Below are 16,512 nucleotides of genomic sequence, written 5' to 3' on the forward strand. Positions count from 1 at the left end.
AAAAAGCTGGTCATGCTGCCACAGGTATTCTAACTCACCTTGCTCGGGAAAGAGGTTTTGATAACGTTAAAGATTTCCTGGAGTATGTTGAAAAATAAGTGTTTATACAAAAATCAGTCAAAATTATCGTTTGTTTTTCTAAAATTCATTTTAGTAATTTGTTTCTTAGGTTTTCATGTTTCATTTCACATTAGTACTATTTTCTTGTCACTTGTTTTAGTAATAAGAGAAAGAAAAACAAATTGTTTTCAGGTAAAATGTAACATGTTTTTGTGTAATGTAATTCTATTCGTAATCATGTTTAACACACTAATAATCTTCTAACAACTGACAGGTTTTTAATTTGAGTGTAACCTTTTTGTGCATTTTTTTAACCAGATATCTACTTGCATATTTGTATAAGCTTTAATTTTAAAATTCAAAGAAATTATCAGGCTATTGTAAGGCCTGATTAATAAAACTTATGGAATAAAATCATTTTAAATACTTCATTATATTTAGAAAGATTTTAAAACAGCTTATTTTTTAAATCAGTGAGATTATTTAACCTTAGATAATGTATAGTATTGATATAATAGGCTTAATCTATTCATAAAGAGGTGTAATTTAGGTTCATTTCTTACATGTTTGTTAATGTAATTTCAGTGACTTGATTACTTTGTTGTTTTTATGTAGTTTCTTTTCCATTGTTCAGATATTGAAAAAAATAAAATTTTATATTAAAAATGTACTTTTTCTTAAAGTCATTTAACATAACTTGAATATACCCCATGGAATATTTTGGTAATATTAACACTAATTATTTTGTTGTTATTGGTCATTAGGGCTCCAGAATCGGTTGGAACACACACTACATGTTGAGAATTAGCTTGATTTTTAGCTGTTCTTGAAGTAGATAGCATGCTGTAATTGGTGGTTAGTGTTAATTAGACATTTATGTACTAGTTTATGAATTTCATTGTATTAGACAATTTTAATTTCGAATTGGATTTAGTATGGCTAAAGCACTTGACTCATAATTTGAGGGTCACAGGTTTGAATCCCCATCACACCAAATATGCTTGCCCTTTCAGCTGTTGGGGTGTTGTAATGTGATGGTCAGTTCTACTAGTTGGTAAAAGAGTAGCCCAAGAGTTGGTGGCAGGTGGTAATAACTAGCTGCCTTCCCTCTAGTCTTACACTACTAAATTAGGGATGGCTGGCGCGCAGATAGCCCTCATGTAGCTTTGCGTGAATTTCAAAAACAAACTCATTTAGTAATTACAAACAAAAGAAACTTGCAGAACAAACATAGCAATGTGTTTGTTCTTTTAATTACTGTAAAAAAAACAATAATTAAGAAATGTATATTCTTTATATATTAATAAGATAATGTATTATTCATCTTGTTTTTATAAATTTGCTAGAAACGCTCCAGTTCTTTTGGTAAAAGATATAAGTTATGTCTAAATAAAAACTATAACCAAGTTTCCAGTTAAATTTGTGAATTACCTTTTATGCAAGTTTTGTCCTTGGGTATCCTGGAACAACATTGATTTAAGAACCTTTAAAAACTGTCTACTGTTCTAAGTTTGTTTTTTAAAGTTTCATGTTTGGTGTTGAGGAGTGTCTCATTAAATTTTATCTCCTTGATTTTAGAAAGGTGTTTAGATTACAGCTTTATTTGGGTGTAACCTTCAGTTTTGTAGGTAGAAATATGTTTCTTAGTAATGCTGTCTGTATTGAATCAGGAATGGAGGTAGATCTGAATGGTTTGGTGAGTGAGTCCTGAGTTGTAGAAAGTTCCAAGCCAAAAGTCAATCTTGGAACCAGGTGACAACTTCACAATATTTGTCTAACAACCCAAGTCTAGGTACTTACAAAGTATGGTCTAAAAATCAAAGATGCAGATGCTCCCTCCCCATACAATAATAATTTTCACAATTACAGGAAATGAACAGTTTTGTGCATGTCAAAGTAGTTCAGGCTGAGAAGAGCCAGCATGTAGTCTGATAATCAGGTGCAACATGGACTGTTAGGACATATGTTTTCATTATAAATATGTGTTCATTAGAAACTTAAGGGAAAGTGGTATTGCTTTAACTGAAAACAGTAGATATTTCAGTTGAACTGTGTTAATGTCATATGTAAGACGTGTTTTACACGAGTATCTCATTTGTTTTCTTCACAATGGTTGACTGTATTCTGTGTTTGAAGTTACATTATTCAAGTCTCGGTAGAGTTCATATTATTCATGTTAATAAAGAAGTAAACAAATAATGCACTTTAAATGTATTTGTCAACAGTATAGCTATGAATAATAAATATGTATGAGAATGTGTATCGGAATGATGAGCACACATAATAATTACATTGTATCCTATTAACAGAAGCTTAATTATAATTGTTGGACTAATTAACACTGCATGATGGCTTGTTAATTCCTTTTTAATTAAAAATCCCTGAAAAATAAAAACTGCACAAGTTATTAGTTGGATACAATACAGTAGTGTGAGCTAAAATGTCCATAAACTGTGGCTTGTTCATAAGTTTTACTGGCAGAATGAATGTCTGATTATGATAAATCCACAGTTTTAATTTATATTACTTGTGACAATGAGTTGTGTATGTATGTAGAGAATGGTATATTTAAAAATATTTCCACAGTTAATTAAATATTAACGTCAGAAGAAGACTGCATTAAACACAAGATCAAAACTGTTCTAATTATCCAAACAAGCTTTAAGAAGTACAACAAAAACACTGGATATATAAAACAATCACCAGGGCACAAACTGTGTTGTGGTATGTAAGATGTTCCCTGGATTTTGAAGGTAAGATGTATGTAGCATTGGGGATACACCATCTACCAGTTTTAACCTCCATTCACTCATCCTGCATGTTAAAGGAAGAAAGGTATACATGAAATATGTATAAAAAAATTGATATGGGTGGTCAAACCCACACTGTTCCACATCTGTATTACCCTTCACTGTCTGTAGGTAGGTACAAAAATATAACTGCTCTCCAAAGAAATATCAAACAAGGTATTTCCATTGAGGGGAACCTTACCTCCAGCCCACCATATAGTAGTAAAAGATAAAATTAGTTAATATAACCCATACATTATACTGGTATTAAAACCTGGACTACTTTTATATAAATTCCAATCTCGGTTCATTAAGTTTTCTTGTGGAGTGTATTGCAACATGTTTGTTTTGAATTTTGCGCAAAGCTATTCGAGTGCTATCTGCGCCAAAAGTCCCAAATTTAACAAGGTAGGGCTAGAAGGAAGGTAGCTAGTCGTCACTACCTACCGACCGCTCTTGGGTTATTCTTTTACCAACGAATAGTGGAATTGACCGTGAATTTATAACTCCCAAAACTGAAAGGACAAGCATGTTTGATGTGATGAGGATTCGAACCTGTGACCCTCAGTTTATGAGCCGAGCGTCTTAACCATTGGGTCTAGTGACTTGTTAGATCAGTCCACAGAGGTTAAGACTAATAGACGGCATATTCCCACAGCTATGTGTCGTATTCAGCATTTTTGTTGTAGTTTAAAGTTTATTTTGATAATTAAATTATAATGTAAAAATTAAGTTATAATTAATAAATTCTGTGTGATGCATGACTTGCAGTATTTAATGTACGAATTGTCCATAACTATTCTTAAACTGTAAGTGACAACTAAACATTTTTTTAAAATTTCTGACAAATCTCAATTTCAGATAAAAAAAAAAAACTTGTTTGTGTATAAGATTAAAAAAACACATTTACAGATATTCCAAATCATAACAAAACTGCTACTTTTGCAAAAACGAGAGAAACTTATTATTTGTAGACTTTATTACGGGACACACTTAACTTTCATCCAGAATTTTCTACAATAATTTTGTTTTTTTGAAACATGATTGGATTGGTTGCATCAAATCTATGCGTATAATACACAGCAGTAAAACCTGTACAAATCGGAAATATCACAATTTTGCAAAATTATCTAAAGATTTCTCATAAATGGCGGAACCTGCGTAACGCGGCCGAAAAATTTTTTGTCACCTCACCTATCAAAAAGTACATTTAGCACCTGAGTAAGATGGAAAAATATTTTTGATTAAATATTAATTTCTTATTTAGTTAAAATTTGTTTAAATATTAATAAATTGTCGTTTAATTAATAATTTCTTTAAATATTAATAAATTCTCGGACATTTTGTTACAGTAAGTATTGGTTAAATATATTCTGTTCCTTTTTATGCCGTCATTATGAATGCGTAATAAAGTGCTTTCTGAACTGCATTTATTCTTGATAATGGCGGAGATTGTGCAGAAGTTGTTTGTTTTGATGATTCTAATGAAATCCAAACTGATTGATAAGATTGACGCAGATGATTCTATGAATGTGGAAAGTTTTGTGAATGTTGACAAGAATGTTTTAACAGAAACTGATGAAATTGATTTAAAATATACTCTTCAAAACAAGAAACGCAAAAGGGATATTTTTGTTATTTTAAACAAAAATATATGTAATAACATTACAAGCTCAGAGTATGTGATGTTACACGTGTTAAGGCACTGATTGTCAGACCAAAATGACAATAAAAGTTGTGCACTTTGAAAACGGAGGAAAACATCGGATTTTTCGCCAAAACGCATGCGTGTCCAATAAATTTGTTTGAGAGATCTGCAAGTGAAACATGTGCAAAATCCCTATAGAAGTGACGGGTTCTCGGTTTCCATAGCTCAGTGTTAAGCCACCGACACGCAATACAGTTACGCCAAGACTGACTGAAGCACAACGCAACAACGCCATTGGTTGTTGGAAGCAGGCGAATCTCGATCAGATGTTGCCAGAGCTGTGAATGTCCACCCAAGCACCATCACAAGGCTATGGAATCGTCACCAACAACATGGATCAACTCGTGACCGTCCATGATCCGGCAGACCTCGTGTGACCACGCCCGCACAAGATCGCAACATCCGGTTACGTCACCTTCGGGATAGGACCACCACTGCGACGTCTACTGCCTCAACCATACCAGGGCTGCGTAGGATTTCCGATCAGACCGTACGCAACCGTCTACGAGATTTTTAGGCCCCATGTGCAACCCATCATGGTGAACGTCAACGACGTTTTTCACAACGCCCGTCCTCACACAGCCCGACTCACCACTGCCTTCTTGAGACACCACAACATCAACGTTCTTCCCTGGCCCTCCAGATCACCAGATTTAAACCCCATCGAACATCTTTGGGACGAGTTGGACCGACGTCTGCGACGGCGACAACCTCAACCGCAGACTCTACCTCAGCTTGCAGCAGCTTTGCAGACTGAGTGGACAGCCATTCCACAGGATGTGATTCGTCATCTCATCGCTTCCATGGGCAGGAGATGCCAAGCATTTATTGATACTCACGGGGGGCATACTCGTTATTGACGTTGAGTGACGTTAAACTTCACCTAGTGAGCGTGGACTTCGCCCCTGCAGACTTTGGATGTTCAGCAGTAAATGTGCAAAGTTTCACACATGTCATACAGAACTACCCGGAATAAACTTGTTAACAATTTGTCTCATATTTTGCGTTTCTTTTTTTGAAGAGTATATGTAATAGAATCGAAAGACGGTAACAGTGAGAGAGATTCAGAAGGTGAACAAAATGGGAAAGATAGTGAGGAGACAGAAATTCCTACTTCATCGCAAGTGTTAAATTATATCAATGCTATCAAATTGTATGCAAAAATGAAGGGGGAAAATGAACTTCATGAAAAGACCGTAGAATTGGCGTTCTCTTTTAATCGCATCAGAAAGCCCATTAAAAAAACGAAACAGTTGAAATTGGACACTTTCTTCAAATAAATTTTTGATTAAGATTTTGTGTTCTTGTGTATATTTGGAATGTTATTTTTCTTATTCTAATGAATATAGCATAAATAGTAGAATAACTTTGTTCACAAACGTCTTACTTTCCTTGAGTCAAGCAAGTATAACGTTCCGCTCAAAAATTATATATAATTAAGGAAATGCATCTTTACGTTTCTAAGCCGGAAGGCCTGGCATGGCCAAGGGGTTAAGGCACTGTACTCGTAATCTGAGTGTCGCGGTTTCGAATTCCGTCACACCAAACACGCTCATCCCTTCAGCCATGGGGGCGTTATAAATCCCACTATTTGTTGGTAAAAGAGTTGCCTTCCCTGTTGTCTTACATTGCAAAATTAGGGACGGCTAGCAAAGACAGTCCTTGTGTAGCTTTACGCAAAATTCAAAACAAACAAACTGAACTAAGCCGGAACTTTTACTCAGTCTCGTGCGATTCCGCCTTAGACAGGTTTTACTGCGTAATAATACAAGTTACAAATCGCAACCATAATTACACGTTGACAATCACTTACTAGGCACGTCAGACATTTATAAAACCATAAGTAATGGTGAAACTCCCGAGTCAAGTAGTTAGTACAAAAGAATTAATCAAAATAAGCACCTTACAAATTAAATATAATTTTAGGGATCATCTTTACAATAAAAAAAAGGCGAAATTTAGATATATTATGAAGGTAACTTCGATAAACTATTTTCGCTTTGAAATAGGTGCTTAATTATGCTAATCACTAACTTCCCTCCCATTCAATGGGAAGTGCCGGTTTCCGGTCATGTTTGGATGAGCGTGCGGTAGAGAAGTTCCAGCGTTTTTAAGTTAGTTCTGGTGATGGCATGTGACCTACTTGTAATAATTAATAAAATATTCTTAAGTGGGGGAACAACGTTAAAAAATCGCGTTCAGTTTATGGCTGGAACCCAGTATTGTAGCCTGACTGTTTTTATGACCTTCGGTAGGATTTGAATTACTGGTAAGTTTATTTCTTCAGGTGACAGGTATAAGACACTAGGCTTGTAATTTTAAGCGTCAGCGAGACTGATTTGGGTGTGGCAAGTGGTCTTAGCGGGTTGTAAGAAGTTGTGTGACTGTTATGAAAAAAAAACGTTTAAGATATTGTATAGTTTCATATTAGTGCTGGTTTTATCATTTCCTAGTCGATCTCCACCAAAATTGAAATATTTTTTGAAGATGCTGAAAATAAACCATGATTGTGTGAACTTTCAAAAGTTTATGATCTACCAAACTATTTGGCAAATACTTGAAATAGTGAAAATACTGAGTTGCATGGACGTAAGTATAAGAGTATCAGATTACGTGCAGGTTTATATCAATGTATCGTGGGGTGGAGCTGTGAGAAAAGCTGTTAAAGTGAGGTTTATGTTAATATAACAGTGTACAGATGTTAGAAATATTGAATATTGTGCAGCTGTTATATGTATAGCAACTCTTCTGAAGTTACCACAGTTGATATTCATGTGTTTCTGTTTCAGGTGTGTTAAGGTTTTTTTTATTGACTCACATCAAACAAATGAAAACTTCATAGTGTTTAACCTAAAGTTGACATTTGATGTACATTTGAACTTATTTCTTTTGTTAATTTGCATTATTTGAACAGAGGTTGTTGTATATACAAGTTATGGATATTTTAATTAGCTTGTGGCATTCCAGGACTTGAAGTAAGATTAAATTCTAACTACAAATACACTACTGATATCACAAGTAAATAAAACGTAGCCATAAGTGGCAGCCAGAATTTAAGTAAGAGAAGCTGTTAGTAAGTAAAAACTTCATAGATAAATAAAGCAAACAAAACATTGGTGAGCTATAATTGAAACAAACTGAGAGGGAACAGTTACTAGAATGGTGCCTGGGATGGAGGATTTGTGATACAAAGAATGATTAAGATCTCTGAAATTTTCTCATGAAAAACAAAGAATTAGAGAGGATCTGATTGAAGCACTTAAGATTGTAAAGAGAACTGATAGTGTTGATGCATCATATTTTTTCATACTTAACAGCAAGAATGGTAGAACTATGGGACACAAAGTTTTTGGAATTATCTTCAGCTAAGACAGTTTTATTTTTCTAACAGGTTGGTTGGCCTCTGGAAGGGTTTTTTTCAGATGTTGTAGAGGCAGTAAATTTAAATGAGTTTAAGAAAAAGCTTGATAAGTATATTAATAATAATGTACTTTAAATTTTTTTAAAATTAAATGATTTATCTGATAGTTGAACCTGGAGGATGGGACAGCTGAGGTGGATCAATATGTTTGGAACATTATGCTATGTTAAAATACAGAAATAGTAATTTACATAAAATAAATGCATGTAAAGAATTGTAAAGTTTTACAACTTATGCTCTTAATTTGATGGTTAATTGTGAATTAAAATAAAGATGGATCCCCTCTTGGCTGAGTGATAAGTCTGAGGATATGTATTTCTAAATGTGGACATTCAGGGTGGGTGAAGAAAAGATAGCTCACTGTATAGCTTTTCACTTAGCAAGAAAAACTAACAAGAGGTGAAAGAACTTGGTATGCTGTTTGCAGCTTGGAACTATTCTTGTTTTTTTCTTTAGTGCAGAGCTACACAGTAGGCTACTTGTATTTTGTCCACCACAGGGAATTAAACTTTGAATTTTAGCAAGTCTTAAAAATTATCATAGTCCCATCAATGGATGAGTGGGAGTTCATTGTATTTAACAAACTATTTTTTGATTAATAGTTCAGTTGTAGAAAGAACCTGAAGTAATACTTTTGGAGTATATTATGGGTGGTTATTGCTATAAATGCATATTGGGAAGGGCTTAAGAGCACTTGCTCAATTCTTTTCAGTAATTGTTTTTATCAACTTGAATAGTTTTACCTTCACCTATATTTACAAAACAAAATCCATCATGACACAGATGTAACCAGAAGGCATTTGGTTCTAAATAAATTCTAAAGAAGGGTTTGAAAATGTTTTATAATTTAAAGTATGAAAGTATTATGAATTGGTTATTTTGTCTACTGACCAAAAAATCTGGAAGTGTTCTTTTTTTGTCTGAATTTTCATTGATAAATTTAGTAAAGGCATGTGGATAGTTTAAATTATGTAAGAATTTTTGACATGATTGATGTTAAGAAAGTGTCCTGTTTGAAATTGATTGAATTCTGTGAGACAAAAGTCTAGCCTGAAGAACACAAGGTGACAAAAATGTTTGCTAGCATTGAACCTGAATCTGACTCTCCTTACTGTGTGTTTTTCTTATAGCAAAGCCACATCAGGCTATCTGCTGAGCCCACCGAGGGGAATCGAACCCCTGATTTTAGCATTGTAAATCTGTGGACATACCGCTGTACTAGCGGGGGGGGGGGGTGACTCTTCTTACCACACCATTTGTTTGGCATAAAGTTGAACATTAAAAATAAGTTCTTTCTTTTAAAGGCAGGCTTAAGCAACTGTTGAAGTGGATGGTGGTTAAAAGGATTGAAGCTCTTCTGCACACTCCCTAGGTGTTTATGGATCACCAGTTAAGAAACAGGAGATTTTTGTAAATGGTATTTACTTTATTTAGATAAGGTGTAAGAGGCACTAACCAATATTAATTAGCTCTCTGAAAGCACAAATGCAATTCTCATGAAACAGCTAGGCATAATATACCCATAGGTTATTGGTATACACCACCTATGATTGAATGCTGCAATAGAGCGACGTAAGCTAATGCATTAGATACACTAGATTTACTGAAAACTCCATCAAAATTAAAAATTTAAACTGAATATACTGCCAAATTGAAAATCTATAAACTATAGAAAATGTCATCTCCCTATCATAAAAAAAAAAAAGTTAAAACATAATTTCATAGCAAAGCACTTGATTATTAGTTGCAGTGCTTTGGGCAATATTATTTTTCATAAAGTGTTGTGTAATTTTATACATATGATTTTTCTTTTATTTATCCACGTAGGATTTTGGGAAATTGAAACCAATGCTGTATAAGTAGCTAATTTTTTTAAAAAGATGTCAGTCATATATGCAAAGCATTCCATAATGTAATAGAACAACTGAAGTCTGTTTGTTTTTTATATTCAAATAGGCAATATATTCCAAAACATTTCAGGTTAAGTTTATTTTTAGTCTCATTATGACTACATGAATTATATTGAGTGCTGAATAAATATATGTACAATGCTGAACACTGATGTCTTTCAGTTTTGTTTACATTAGAATCTGTAAGTTTAGGCTGACTTTTTTAAGTAGTTTATTTTTTCACTCTCTCTCTCTCTCTTTTTTTTTTACCTTTCACATGCAGTTTGCAATAGGCTAATTCCTATTCATGCACATCAAGATATTTGTATATGTAATTAAAAGTAATGCTAATTAATGAAAGTATTATACAAATCAATAACACCTGTAGGCCAAACTTGGAACATAGAATCACAAAAAAATTAAGAAAGGAAGATCAAAACAATGAATGCTACTACACAATACTGCCTGCAACCATGTGAAAAGTTTCCATGTAACCTTTGTTTAATAGTTCTTACCTTGTTCCAGAAATGCTTAATATATGTTAGTGTCTTTGTTTTCCATTACACATTTAAATAAAGTAAACCCCTTTTCCTTTTTTTGAGGCACATCACTCTTTTTTTTTTGGGGGGGGGGGAGAGGCTCACTTTTGGCATCATCCATTATTTTTGTTTTCTGTTATCACATATCAAAGTTTTAGATTCTAGACTTTAAGCATTTCCATTACACTACCTTCTCAACCAGTGTTGTCTCCTTTTCATCAGGAAGGATATCAAATTGTACTTTCAGTTCCTAGAGTGTAACTCTTAGCTTCATATATTATGGTTTTATATCCAACGAATGAGAGTGTAAATATATTCTACATGTATGTAACAATACATAACTGTTTGGTTCCATGTCTTGAGTACATCGATGTTATCATTTATTGCCAATATTTTACATATTGGAACAAGCACTCCCTTACTTAGAATGAGGTTAAATAGATGGTTTGTAGCTTGATACAGCATTAATTGTCAGCCTGTACATCAATGTTACAGGCACTTACAGGCATCTCTCTCTCAAGCTGCTGTGTAAGATGTTTATAAGAACCAGCATCCTTGTTTTCACTTGGTAGTTCAAGGACACTTAACAACTGCTCTCTTATTGTTCCAACACTACATCATTTTACCTTCCTCTGTTGGTTATTTTGGTATTTATTTCTTGTTAAGTTACAAATTTTGTCACCAGTCTTCTTATAAGATGGCAATCAACAAAAAATAATTAAAAATTAAAGGAAGTCCATTGATCTTGGTTTCTTGCTACCTTAATCTGCTGTTTTGGCTGCATAGCCCTTGTACTGGAGAATCTCTATTACAGTCATCTATACTTGTGGGATGTGTAGCCCTTGTAGCAGAGTATTGCTGTTACAGTAACCTGTTCTTGTAGAACATATAATTATCAAAGCATGTTAACGACACATCTTGGAAAATATGATAATCAGTGGCATAGTAAACTTATGGTGTCATTAATAATTTACAATGGGACTTGTATGGTGTAATTGATAATTCATAACAGATACCAATACAGAACAAAAACCTAGTGTATCATTAAACAATGCATGCAAGTTACAATCTGTTTACTTCTTAATAACAAATATTTAATGATCATGATGGGAAAATGTTTACTTTCTTACAAAATCTTAGGTGATCAGCTATTTAGGTTGAAGGAATTACTGAAAAAAAAGTTTCCCCATTGAGACTGCAGTAAGTATACAGGGTTCAAATCCTTTCAAGAGCACAATAAACAAACAAAAGAAATTTGCTGGTTATATTGTTATGTAACAAAATGAAAAACAAAGCTGAAACCAGAGTATACCAGTAACATTTGTTCACTGAATGTATGTAGTTATTAAATCAGTTTTGTTGATAATATTCCTACAATTTTGCATCAGTGATTTCCTGAAATAACAACAATGGTTCCATTATTTTACAAATTACTGGCAGTATGACAGTAAGTCCATTATTCTCCAGAATCCATACACCACAACAGGAGCTCCATTATTGTACATCAGAGAAAGTTTAGTCAAGCAACATGTCTGAATCAACTACACTTTTTAAAGGTTATACAGCTGGGTTTAGTAGTGTTCCAATGTATTAAAGAGTTGTACATCTCTTTCTCTGATAAGCAGGGAGATTTGTATGTCTATTCACATGGTGTCTCCTTTAGTATAGTATAGTCACGATCTTACTGGTCTCTTTCACTGATCTTGTAGGGAACATTTGTGGCTGTCCAGGCCTTTACAGTTACATGAAAAGTATGAGGGACAAACAACACTGTTGTCAATTGTAGTATTCTCAACAAATGTGAGTGTTAGGGAAGTCGTTGGAACATCAATCTGCCCTTGTAAAGTATTTCTGACCATTTGATAAGTAATAATGACTGTTTGTGTTAAGTTCCTGCTGGGCGATTGTTATTGGTTATTAGGTATTAAGAGCTTCTGAGTTATATACTTGACCTTTGTCCACATTTTCTAGTTGTACTGACAATGTGTTTAATGGTGTATTCACAGCCTCTATACTTTAGATTTAGAACCTTGGCTTTGTTTTGTTCAGTTCCCAGTGTTCAATAGCCTGTGTGCCTTTGTTTGGTTTGTATTGAATTTCACACAAAGCTACACTAGGGCTATCTGCACTAGCTATCCCAAATTTAGCAGTGTAAGGCAAGAGGGAAGGTAACTAGTCATCACCACCCACCGCCAACTCTTGGGCTACTCTTTTACCAACGAATATTGGGATTGACCATCAGTTTATAACACCCCACAGCTGAAAGGGAGATCATGTTTGATGTGACAAGGATTCTAATCCACAACCTTCAGATTATGAGTTGAGTGCCCTAACCACCTGGCCATATATAAACCAGGTGGTTAGGGCCTTTGACTTGTAATATGTGGGTCATAGATTTGAATCCCCATCCCACCAAACATGCCATTTCAGCTTTAGAGGCAGTGTAATCTTTTGGTCTATCCAACTATTTGTTGGTGAAAGAGTAGCCAGAGAGTTGAAGGTGGGGATTGATGACCAGCTGCCATCCTTACTTAATTAGGAACAGCTAGTGCAGAGAATACTCTTAGCTTTGTGCAAAATTCAAACCAAACAGTATGCCATTCAAAAACAAAACAAAAGCCCACCATCACAATGGAGCATTACCACACATTTATATAAAAAACAATAACATAGACAAAAAAAAGGACAGCAAATGGTGAAACCTGAAGACAAAACAGGAACTTTTATGTCTCTGGATCAGGAAGCAACTCCAAAATGCATGAAATTCCTGCCACAAAAGACATAAAATTAATCTATTTCCATTTTCAGAAAACTGAAGTTTTAAATTGAGACAAGTGTTTATGACTGACAATTATTGACTAAAACTATCATTGTAATCATTAACTTTGTTAATATTCATTCCCTAATGGTATAATTCAACCCAACCGTATTGTTATCAGGTTGTTCGAAAAACAGTGGCTGATTTTTATATTAAAATTTTAATGATTTATAGGAATAAGAAACTTTTTTGTTATGGCTTCATAAATACCATTAAAAAAAACAACTAAAGCTTTCTTCTATTCATTAGTGCTTTTATTTTTTTTCTAAAACTTTATTTCCAGTGTTTCAGACCTTACAGTTAATGATGGAAAAAGAGTTGGGCATTATTTTCTTGCATGAATTCAAACTTGGTCATAACACATCACAAACAGCTCACATGCATAGGTGAAGGAACCATCTCCAAATGTACAGTACAGGGTTGGTTCCAAAAGTTTTGAAATGGAGATTTGAGTCTTGAAGATAAGGTGGGCAGAGGACATCCTTCTGTTGAAAATGACCAACTGAGAGTATTAGTGGAAAGAAATCCGTGCCAAACTGTTCAAGTTATGGGTGTTGGCATTTCTTCAATTTTAGAACAAGTTGAGCACATCAGAAAAGTGAAAAAGCTCGACAACTGGGTTTTACCTGAACTTTGTGAAAATCAGAAAAATTGCTATTTTGAACTGTGCTTTATGCTGATTTTGCACAACAGAAATGACCCATTTTTTGATCGAATCATCAACTGCAATCAAAAGTGGGTCCTTTACGACAATAGAAAACAATCTGCGCTGTAGCTCAATTGTGATGAGGTTCCAAAGACTTCCCAAAGTTGCACTAACAGAATATTATTGTCACTGTATGGTGCTCAATCAGGGCCATAACAGCATTGCAGAGGTTTACTGTCAAGAATTGGAAGAAATGCATAGAAAGTTGTGTGAAAAAATACCAGCATTAATCATTTGAAGAGGACCAATCTTGCTTCATGATGATGCTTGGCCACATGTTGCTCAAATGACAATCCAGAAGCTCAACGAATTGGACTATGAAACCTTGTCTCATCCAGACCTATCAAATTGCATTTGAATTTTTATATTTCTCATGAAATTTCAAATTTTCTAATATTTTTAGAACAATCTGATGATAATATTGCAAGGTGTGCCAAGGTTTATTGTGAGTGGTAACCTTAAAAACTATTTTTGTATTTGTCTTATCACAATACATGTCAAATGGGTATTGACAATGATGACTTGGAAGCTTTGTTATTATCTTTACCATAAGACTTGTTAACAGGATAATAAGAAAGATAACTAGGATATTACATTTTGTTACCTGTTTTTACCACCCAGTGTGGGTTCCGTTGACAGCACTCCACCACAGACCACCTAATTCGTCTTGAAACATCTATCAGAGAAATCTTTCTCAACCGCCAACATCTTGTATCAATATTCTTTGATATAGAGAAGGCTTACGACACAACATTGAGGTATGGCGTTTTGCGAGACCTCCATACATATGGGTTATGTGGCCATCTACCCATGTTTATTAAAAATTTTTTAATGGACAGGAGATTCCAAGTTTGTGTGGGTTCGACACTTTCCCATTCTTTTGTACAGGAACTTGGAGACCCTCAAGGCTGTGTATTGAGTGTTACACTCTTCAATATAAAGATAAATGCCATCACTAAACAACTCCCTCTCACTGTTGCGAATGGGCTGTATGTCGATGACTTTCACGTCTCATGTCAGTCATCAAACATGAGATATATTGAGCGGCAACTACAAACTGCTCTCAATTGTGTACGGAAGTGGACTCTGGCGAACGGCTTTAATTTCTCTCTTTCCAAAACTGTATGCACGCACTTTTGCCGTCGACGGGGTATTCACCCTGATCCTGAACTTCATATCGGTGAAGTTTTGCTGCCAGTGGTCCCGGAGACCAAGTTCTTGGGGCTTATCTTTGATCGTAAACTGACCTTTATACCACACTTAAAGCAGCTTGGTCAAATGCACAAGAGCACTGAACATCCTCCATGTTCTCTCTTCTACCTGTTCAATGTTAAAGGTATATCGTGCTCTTATTAGATCGAAACTCGATTATGGATCAATGGTCTATGGCTCTGCCAGACCCTTGGCCTTAAAGATGCTGGACCCCATTCATCACCAAGGACTTCGACTCTGCACTGGGGCTTTCCGTACCTCTCCAGTTCAAAGTATATACATTGAATCTCATGAACCTTCTCTACCCCTTCGCCGTTTGCAACTATCTTTACAATATACTTGAAACTTCATTCCTTACAAAAGCATCCCACCTGGAAATGTGTTTTCCTTCCTCGGTGGGCAGTACTTTTTCAGAACAGACGATCTGTCATTGCTCCGTTTGGCCTTCGCATCCGGGCGCAATTGGATGAATTGGGTCTGTCCTTGGATAACATTGCAGATTCCACAGGTTGGCCCATCCCACCATGGCTTATTACAGCCCCCAAATGTGACCTTTCTTTCAGTCACCTAAAAAAGGCAGATACTCCAGATTGGAAGTACTGTCTTTTATTCAATGAATATCTTTCAAACAATCATTCAGTTCCCATTTATACAGATTGTTCCAAATCAAGTAACTCAGTGGGCTCTGCTATGGTTTGCTATGGGTCAGTAGTTGCGCACAGGATCTTTTCTACAGCTTCTGTGTTCACTGCTGAACTGTATGCCATATATCTTGCCCTGGATCATATTGCAGCTGAGCAGTACTCCAACTGCACTATTTATACTGATTCGCTTAGTTCTATACTTGCCTTGGAATCGCTACACGTTAGCTCACATCCTATTCTCGCTGATATTTGAAACCGACTGGCCCATTTCTCATTAGCAGCTACTTCAATCCAGTTTTTCTGGATACCAGGCCATGTTGGTATTCGCGGGAATGAGCTTGCAGACATGGCAGCTAAATATGTCTGCTTCAGCACCATCACTCCTATGCCTATTCCGTACATGGACTATGGTGTTATCTTCAAGGCTCGGCTCCGTGCCAGCTGGCAGTCCACTTGGAGTGAGCAACGCGACAACAAACCTTTTCAAATCAAACCCAAAATTGGACTTTGGCCATCTAGCTTCCGTAAAGTTCGAAAGGAGGAAGTTGTTCTTACTAGGCTACGCATTGGTCACAGTTTTTTAACTCATCATTTTCCTTTATCTGGAACTGATGCACCAATGTGTAGTTTGTGTAACACTCAAATCACTATCAGCCACGTTTTACTTTCTTGCCATCGTTACAATTCTCAACGACGGCAATATTTTAAACATATTTTTTCCCAGGG

This window comes from Tachypleus tridentatus, chromosome 13 (genome assembly GCF_004210375.1).
Source record: "Tachypleus tridentatus isolate NWPU-2018 chromosome 13, ASM421037v1, whole genome shotgun sequence".
Lineage (NCBI taxonomy): Eukaryota > Metazoa > Arthropoda > Merostomata > Xiphosura > Limulidae > Tachypleus > Tachypleus tridentatus.